Source organism: Eutrema salsugineum, unplaced genomic scaffold (genome assembly GCF_000478725.1).
Source record: "Eutrema salsugineum unplaced genomic scaffold, Eutsalg1_0 scaffold_9, whole genome shotgun sequence".
In the NCBI taxonomy this organism is placed as follows: Eukaryota; Viridiplantae; Streptophyta; class Magnoliopsida; order Brassicales; family Brassicaceae; genus Eutrema; species Eutrema salsugineum.
The window spans coordinates 9,869,002-9,878,862 of NW_006256342.1; the positions used below are offsets into that span (position 1 = coordinate 9,869,002).

At 40.2% G+C, this 9,861-nt stretch overlaps 1 non-coding gene across 1 annotated transcript; it reads left to right on the forward strand.

Annotated features, from left to right (window-relative positions):
- Positions 1 to 210: 210 nt before the first annotated feature.
- LOC112087130 lies at positions 211 to 317 on the forward strand. The gene has a single exon (XR_002899908.1). It is a non-coding gene; the product is annotated as a small nucleolar RNA R71 (small nucleolar RNA).
- Positions 318 to 9,861: the final 9,544 nt, after the last annotated feature.

Sequence of the window (9,861 nt, forward strand, 5' to 3'; positions counted from 1 at the left end):
GGTTATCTCCTTATTGTCTGTTCCGGCTTGCTTCATCGATCGATCGTATTCAGGACAGTCATTGCTATTGGCTTGAGCCAAATTTTCGATGAAGCTCTTCCTTGGGTTATCGTCTTTTGCCCAAAATCTCCATTGCTAGCTGTATCAAGTGAAAGTTTGTATTTTGGTTGCAAACCTCGGTAAAATGTGCTCAGCAGGCTTGATCCATGAAATCCATTGTGAGGGCAGTCACGTTCATATTCCTTAAAACGTTCCCAAGCTTCATAGAAAGATTCAGTTGGCCCTTGTTGAAATGTTGAGATCTTCGTTCTCAAATTGTTCGACCTTGACTTAGTGTAGAAGTGGTTTAGGAAAGCAGTTCTACATTCTTCCCAATTGGTAATCGATCCTGCAGGCAAAGACTTCAACCAACGGTGAGCTTTATCTGATAGTGAAAAAGGGAACAACTTACACTTTATATAGTCAGGTGGAACTTGGTTTGTTCTCATCATGCTGCAAATTTCTTCAAAAAGCTCGATATGGTCCATTGGGTGCTCAGAAGGAACTCCATGGAACTGGTTTTGCTTCACCAATGAGATGATTTGAGGCTTGACTTCAAACTCATTCCGGTTTGGAAATGGTACTTGAATCGCAGATCGATTCTGAAAATTTTGAGTAAGTGCATCAAAATCAGCTATGCGATGGTTCCTGGCTTGTCTTCGGTGTTGATTTGCTGGCGGAATGGGGCGGTGAATGCGTTCATTCGGCTGCATTTCTGGGTGGTCACCATCGGCTGCATTGATGGGTGGATCAAGGTCTTCACGTCCTTCTCTCTCTCGGTTCTGGTGGTTTCTTGGAGGAACCTCATCCTCCTCTCCATCTTGTCGAGCATGATCACCTCCTCTGTGATCATTCTCTTCATTTCCTCCATGTTCGGACCCATCTTGGTCCATATTTAAAGTTCGATTAATAGGATCTCCAGGCTGGTCATCGTTGGCCATTCCTTGCGTTCGTCTAAGTCTTCGAAGTTCTTTTTCGTGTCTGTCTATCTCGTCTAGAATTGGAATGTTTTATACAGGTCTGCGCCTGGTATTCATGCAATTCAGAGAAAAACAAAAGAAGGGAAAGATAATTCAGCAAAACTTTAAGAAAGAACTAGAGATCAAGTGTCCAGAACAGAAGTTAAAACAAGAAAAATAGCAAAAGGCAGCGAAACAAATCCCCGGCAACGGCGCCAAAAACTTGGTGTGTTCGTATCTACTACGTGAGGGAACAAGTTTTACCCTTAACAAAAGAAATGAAAGCCGCAAGTGAACAGCTAATCAGTTATAGTATTTAGGGATCGAATCCACAGAGATTTGTGTGCCTGGTATTCTTCTTTTTAACTTTATGTCTAGACTAAATTGGTTTTAAAGGTTGGTTGTTTTTCTTGCGAATTAAACTAAAACAAAAGAAAGCAAATAAATCTATCCTAAAAAGCAGGTAAGAAAATCGAATGGAATGCAATTAGAATGGGCAAATATCGAATGAAAGACTAATAAGGCAAGTAAGATATCACATGAAAGGTAAATAAAGCAAGTAAATAATGAACTAAGGAAATTGAAATGCAGGTCTAAGAAAGCAAGTAAAAATCGATGGAATTGTAAACTATGGCTAAAAACGCTGAGCTTTTGGGAACTCTAAGGGATCATAATCGCTTTTAACACTAAGGTAGATAGATTGGGATTGACAGATAACGATATATGGGTTCTAGAGCTAGAGTACGGCGGTATGACTACGTCACTGTCGTGATCATAACCAACTGTTTCTCGCAACCCTGACCAGTAGGTTTCCACTCTGGCCCTGGAAGGGAGAGAACGCAAGAGCTGCACAAGACTCGTCAATACTCACGATCTCGCCGCAGGTAGGTTTCCACTCCTACGGAAAAATCGCCTGTTTCATTCTAGGGCTGATAATTAATGAAAACTTTCGCAACACTAACTATCTAGATCAGATACTAGGTGATCAATCAAGCATACATGCAATAAGAACAAGAATAAACAGAGAACAGGTCGATCTATAAACCTAGATGTCTTAATCGATTATGAGAGCCCCTTTCGGGAACCCTAAGCCCAACTCGGGATCTACTCAGACATGGCTGAGTTCGACATCATCATTGGTTTTAATAAAAGTAATGAAAAACAGTAAAGAAAAGAGTAAAGAAAGCTTCTCTATTGAAGAACTCGGACTTGAACAATCTTCTACAAAATCTCATAAAAATGGCTAAAGGAAAAGGGTTTCTGTAAAGTATGAAGGGTCCTCTCTAAAACGACCTAAATGACATGTATTTATAGTCTCCAATACTCCATGGTCTCTAGGATTCCAGAATTGAGGCTGAGAATGACTTTGGGCTTCAAATAAGTGGGCTTTAACTCGGAGATTGATTGTCGCGGTCGGGAGTGTTGTGACCGCGGCAATTGGCTTGTTGGCCGCGGTCGGGAAGCTTCTGACCGCGGCAAATAGCTTGTTGGCCGCGGTCGGGTGAGTTGCTGACCGACTTCGAATGGCTCCGGGGCTAATGAAATATCTTGAGATCCAACCGTTGGAATGTCTCCAGACCAAGTGCATTTGAAAGCTGGTTGATTCTTCTATAAGTTGTCCAATTTTGAGGGTGATCAGACGGTGAGAAGGTCTTCGTCTCTCCATGAGAGTTCTGACGGTCTGCATTTATCCAAAAGAGTCTTTTTGTTCCATTTTGTGCCTCTTTATCCCAAATTACCTGAACAGTCTTTTAAAATCCGGAAACATAGAAATACTTTGAAAACCTTTGAAAATGAAGTAAAAATACCTGTAAAAATATTAAAATGATCCATAAAAATGGTCAAAATCCGGTGTTATCAGGAGGATTACCTACGGGATTTGTTGGGATATGAATGCAGTGAGGTGGAAGGCGAGATGCTGAGCAGAGGAGTAACTGAGGAAGAAATTAAATCGGTTTTGTTTGCAATGCCAGGAAACAAGGCACCTGGTCCTGATGGATACACATGTGAGTTCTTTAGGGAAGCATGTCCTGTTCTCGGCAAGGAATTTGTCATCGCAGTGCAATCTTTTTTCGACAAAGGGTTTTTACCCAAAGGGATTAATTCCACCATTTTGGCACTAATCCCCAAGAAAACAGACTCTAAGATGATGAAAGACTACAGGCCCATTTAATGCTGCAATGTCATATACAAGGTCATATCTAAGCTACTTGCAAACCGACTAAAAACTCTGCTCCCAAAGTTCATTGCACCGAACCAATCGGCATTTATAAAAGACCGGTTTCTCATGGAAAATGTCCTCCTTGCATCCGAACTAGTGAAGAACTATCACAAGACAACCATCTCTGCGCGCTGTGCTTTGAAAATAGACATCTCCAAGGCATTTGATACTGTACAATGGCCTTTTCTGATCTCCACTCTCACTGCTCTGAACATTCCACAAAAGTTCATACATTGGATTAAACTTTATGTAACATCAGCATCTTTCTCAGTTCAAGTGAATGGAGAGCTTGCCGGGTATTTCCAAAGCAAAAGGGGTTTACGTCAGGGTTGTTCTCTTTCGTCTTATCTTTTTGTGATCAATATGAACATTCTATCAAAGATGTTGGATAAAGCTGCTTCAAATCGTCGGTTTGGTTATCATCCCTCATGTCAGACGCTCAAACTAACACATCTATGTTTTGCAGATGATATGTTAGTTTTTGCAGATGGCAGGAAAAACTCAATCGAAGGCATTCTTGGAGTCTTTAGAGAGTTTGCAGAATTCTCGGGTTTGAACATCAGTTTAGAGAAGTCAACGCTTTACATAGCAGGTGTATCGGGAACAACCCTGGACTCGATCCTAGCTCAGTTCCCTTTCGATGATGGTTAAAGGCCCGTGAGATATTTGGGGCTCCCATTGCTCACAAAGCAAATGAAAGCTCCCGACTACAGACCTTTACTGGAAAAAATCCGCCAACGCATCAGCAACTGGACTGCAAGGCACCTAACATTTGCAGGCCGCCTTCAGCTTATTGGTTCAGTTATCCACAGCCTAACTAATTTCTGGACATCCGCGTTTCGTCTCTCAAAAGCGTGTCTCACAGAGATTGACAAGCTGTGCTCTGCGTTACTCTGATCAGGTCCGGATTTGAATCCCAAGAAAGCAAAAATCGCCTGGAGTGATGTATGCAAACCACGAAATGAAGGAGGATTGGGTCTGAGATCGGTTGCAGAGGCACATAAAGTCAGTTTTCTTAAGTTGATATGGCGAATCTTATCCTCTCGGTCATCTTTATGGGTTAATTGGATAAGACGGCTCTTGATTCGCAAAGGCTCTTTCTGGACTGTGAAGGAGTCTTCTTCTGCAGGGTCCTGAATGTGGAAAAAGCTGATTAATTTACCGTGAAACTGCAAAACACTTTGTTCGAATGGAGGTTAGATGCGGAGATCACACCTCGTTCTGGTCTGACATGTGGACTCCCCTCGGAAGATTGATTGACATCACGGGTCAAAGAGGGTGTATCGATTTAGGAATCCCAAGCCACTCTACTGTCAAACAGGTTTTGAGATCCCACCGTCGAAGAAGACACAAAGTTGATGCTCTCAACAGTATAGAGGAAGCTATTCAGTTGCAGAGTCTGAAAGGGAGGGTATATGATGATGACGTGGTTATGTGGAGAAAACAAAATGACAGGTTTACTCCAAAATTCAGTTCAAAAGCAACCTGGCGCGGCACCTGATTAGAGAAGCTAGGCCCACAGCAGAATGGTCGAAGGGTATATGGTTCTTATACTCCACTCCGAAGTTTGCTTTTTTTGTTGCCTGGCTCGCGATCCAAAACAGACTCGCCACTGGGGATCGCGTCTCTAAGTGGAACACAGGAGCAGATGCATCGTGCATCTTTTGCAAGGAGCCTGTTGAAACAAGAAACCATTTATTCTTCACCTGCAGATTCTCAAGACAGATATGGCGTAATCTGACCAGTAAACTCTTGCAATCGCAGTACACATATCAGTGGAATGAGATTGTTGAACTTTTAGCAGATCAGTCTCAAGAGAAGACCCTACAATTGCTATTTAGATATGCTTTCCAAGCTACTCTATATACCAATTGTAAAAACGATTTTTTTAGGTTTGAATAATTTAACATTCGATTAAAAAAAAAATTTGGATGATGATGATATAACAACAAGATTTATTCAAATTGTCATGGTATACAAATTCTAGTCTAAACATATTCTTAAATTTTAAATATAGAAACTAAAGTGTTAACGGATTGTGTTAAAACTTAAAAGCAAGAAAAAGGAAATCAATAATGCTTATGTAAACTGTTTGTTGGTAAAATGTGAGTTTAATAACCAATTATCGTGTTGTTTGTTAATGGATCCCAAAGAATAATTTGTTCGTAGTGTGATTATCCTAATCCTTCGTATTTATTGTTGAAAGGCCGAAGGCGTCGAACTTTCGTTTGGTTTTTTATTGTTTTTGATGAAATCTCTGTTTTGTTATGTTTTTCATATTATTACACACAAATGAGTGATAAAATCAAACATAATGTAGCCAATAAAAAGTTTCATCCACGTAAATCCATAAATAAAGTTCAAGGAATATTGAATTCGAAACGTAATGTAGAAACACTATTCTTTTGGTTAATCGTTTGACAAATAGAGCTTTCACATTTTAAATAATTTTAAATAATTAATTTATGGAAACTAAACTAAACTATATTACTTATACTTACTTAGAAATACGATCGAATGAAAATCATTTAAACATTTTTTATATTTTGTTCTATACATTGCACACCATATGGACATGTATTCTAAACATACAAAACCACGACGAGTGGCTTCACCTACTAAGTTATACACCACATTAGAGATTTGCGGTAAGAATTATTCCAAGAATTTGCATAAATTTGTGTTCTCTAGAAATCAAACTCTAAATTTGATATATATAAAAAAAAAAAAAAAAAAAAAGCACCATCAGGAATCGTATCTCCTCCTTCAGAGGGCAGAATCCTTCACTTGCCAGCAGTGAATGCATGCAGCAATGGTTTTCTCTCCACTAGTGAGTTAGTTGCTCAGTTCTCCCTTCTAGTTCAACGGTGACGATATCATCTACCTTCTCGTTAGGGTTCTCCCATGATTCAGTCTCTCTTATTCTATTGGGATTTCGATTTTCCTGGACCTCAAATCTATGGCGTTATTATTGGGTTTCCATCGGTTCAATTTGGGTTTTTATATTATGGGTTTGTAACTAAAGTTGGTTTGCTGTAATTATAGTAAGCACTTTTGCTACATTTAAATATATGCAATAAAAAAGGTTTCAAAAAAAAAAATTTGATATAAAAATATTAATAAATCTTTGATCAACTAGTTAACTAAAAAACTTCCACATGTTATTAGAATATTAAATGTGACTATTGTTTTGACATCAGATAACTCCAAATTATGAGTTGGATATTCTTTTGTTGCAAGAATGACTAAGTGGTAAATGTAAACAGTATAAGCGTAGACTCACTCTGTGGGCTACTAGGTGGAATGACATCAGCCGCATGAGAGCTAAAATCATTCCAGTGTGACAACAATTCAATCAGTCATATACTTTCTATTTGGTGGCAAATCATCAATTTACGGGTTGAAATTAAATATCATTGTTGAAACGCGACATTAGCTTGTGTTCGTTTTGGAAGCATTACAACGTAAATAAATAGAAAACATGAACTTACTTTTTCAAAACTCAAACAAAACTCTATCAGTAACTCAATTATTGAGATACTTTATCTAATTACCTCTTCTTATTAAAAATAACGAACACAAGTGGGATAAATAACATGCAAGATAAAGTATTTTTCAATATTTATTTCGTTGTTTAACAAAAAAAAAATTATTTCGTTGTTACTGTTTAATTATATTCTAATGAACATGCGAATTATGGTGTTCAATAGAATTTAAAAATTTAATTCAATTCCTTTTTTGCTATTTAAGTCTTTTGTGTTCTATATAGAATATTTTTCTTTTATGTATTGGATTATAGTTAAACAAATTTACGTTAACATATTCATCATGTACCCGCTTCATATTTGCTTCCGCGGTTTTAAATATTTTTTTGTTTCTACGGATCCGTTTAATTATGTGGTTTCAATTTAATATCTTTTTTTTTTGTCGTCAAGAAATCCTTTATTAATTGATAGAGATTGCAAAAATAAAGGTTACAATGCGACTCGGAAATCAAACATCAAATCCTAAATGGAAGGATTGCTAGATGTTATAACGAGCCTCCTGATTCAGCTGGTCCTGTAACCACGAGGGTCCTCCCATGGCGAGGTAGGAGTGATATCGGCCATCTTTTGTAACACTCTTGGCGATTGCTCGAGCTACTGAGATCGATACCGGCGCCTCTATTTCAAACTCACATCGGTTGAATTGAGATTTGAGAACATTGATGTGGTCGCTATAAACTCTGAACTTTGGCCACACTGATGGTTTTTGGATAGCCTCCACAGCTCCTATCAGATCCGATGCTATGATGATGTCCGTGAAATGAAGATCCTTTGCGCTCTGAAGAGCCCAAATTATGACCCTAAACTCGGCAATAAGTCGATTAGGAGAAGGGGTAAACGCTTCCCGAGCATGAAAGAGAACACTTCCTGTGTGGTTCCTTGCGATCCATGCCCCTCCACTGTGTAAGAGAGAGTTACGCCAGTTTGCATTAATATTGCATTTGATGAGACCAGTCAGAGGAGGGTGCCATCTGTCGGTCGCGTTGCTGTTTCTAGCTGTATTGCCATCCTTTCCGTGATTAGGGTTGTTAACCGAATGCCAGAGTATGGCTTCTTCTGACGAGCGTTGACAGACAACGAAAGCAGCTTCAACACTCCGTGAGAAAAGAGTTGCATTCCGGTTCTTCCATATGTTCCATAGCAGCCACGGAATAGACTGTCGTAGAAACACGTTCAAAGACTGGTCTTCTATCAAATTAAGGATGTGTTCCATATTTTCCGTAACAGAATCCACAAACCCTTGAGGCGGTGCCGGAATTCCAGCTGTATCTAAAATCTGTTTCGCGGCCTCACAATGGAATAATACATGACTGATGGATTCAACGCCGTGCTGACAAATTCTGCAGGTATCATCAGCTGCACATCCCCTTTTTTTCAGACCTTGTGCAACCGCTAGTGCCCCTGATAAGGCTCGCCAGAGAAAAACCTTAATCTTTGGTGTCGTATGAATCTTCCAGATACGATTCTTGACATTAATGTTGTCCGCATCCTGAAAAGATGGTACACCAGCGGGGATGTGACGGTGGGAAGCTACAAACTGCGCTCCACTGCGGACCGTATAAGATCCGTGTTTCGTATACGCCCAAACGAATTTATCTTCTGTGTTTCCCAGGGGCAGAGCCAAAATTCTCACAACGTCCGCTGGAGGGAAAAGTGCCTGTAACTGAGTCGTATTCCATCTACCAGAGTTCGCGATCAGATCAGATACCTTGAGATTCAGGTCGTAAAACAATTCTTTGTTAACCGGTCTTCGAGGATCGTCGTCCATTACCCATTTATCGAGCCACACTCTGGTACTTGCGCCATTTCCAATTGATTTGATTAGTCCTCGAGCCAGTAGCTCTCTTCCATGTAATATGCTGCGCCAAGCATAAGATGGCCGATAACCCTTTCCACAATCCAGAAAACCTGTATTACTGAAATACCGCCCTTTATAGACTTTGGCAAGGAGAGAATTCGGTTCATTTAAGATACGCCAGGCTTGCTTCGCCAACAGGCATTGATTGAACACCTCAATATCTCTGAACCCTAAGCCTCCCATCGATTTAGCTTTGCACATATCTTTCCAAGCCACCCAATGGATATTCCTTTTCTTCTCACAAGCATTCCACCAGAAATCCGTTATCGCAGTTGTAAGTTTGCGGCATTGATCTTTGGTAAGACGGAAACATGACATTGCATAAACTGGTAACGCCATCGCAATGGATTTAATGAGGATTTCCTTACCACCCAATGATAGAGTTTTCGCATACCATCCACTAAGGCGTTTACTAAGTTTCTCATTGATGAAAGCTAAGAGTTTCCGTTTAGAGCCACTCAGACACTCCGGAAGTCCGAGATAAGTTCCTTCCCCCCCCGATTTGATCAATACCTAGACGTGCAGCGATCAGGCGTCGTGTAATCAAATCTACATCGGAGCCATAAGTGATCGCTGATTTAGCGAAATTGATTACTTGCCCCGAAGCATCCCCATACAGGCGCAGACATTTGAGAAATTCCGAGCATTCCGATAAAGTCGCTTTGCAGAGGAAGAGACTATCATCGGCGAACAATAAATGCTGTATTGCAGGGCAGTGTTTGGATAACTTCATCCCCGAGATCTTTCCATCCCTTTCTGCCTTATTCATCACATGGACAAGAGCTTCTGCACATAATATGAATAGGAAAGGAGATAATGGATCACCTTGCCTAATTCCTCGTTCAGGATAAAAGTGTCCATACGCTTGTCCATTAAGCAAAACTGTGTAGGACACAGACCGGATACAGCTCATAATCCATCTGATCCACTTATCATCAAACCCCATACGGCCAAAAGTTCCTCCAGAAAGTCCCATTCGACCCGATCGTACGCCTTTGACATATCGGTCTTTATGGCAATATACTCTCCTCTGCAACCTGGGTTTGTGCGAAGTCCATGTATCATCTCGTGAGCAAGCAGCAAGTTATCCGAAATCAGTCGTCCAGCGACGAAAGCCCCTTGTGTCGGGGAAACCAACTGTGGGAGGAATTTCTTGAGTCTGTTACATAAGATTTTTGACACAATCTTATATGTTACAGAGCACAAGCTAATTGGCCTCAAGTCCGTCATTCCAGTTGG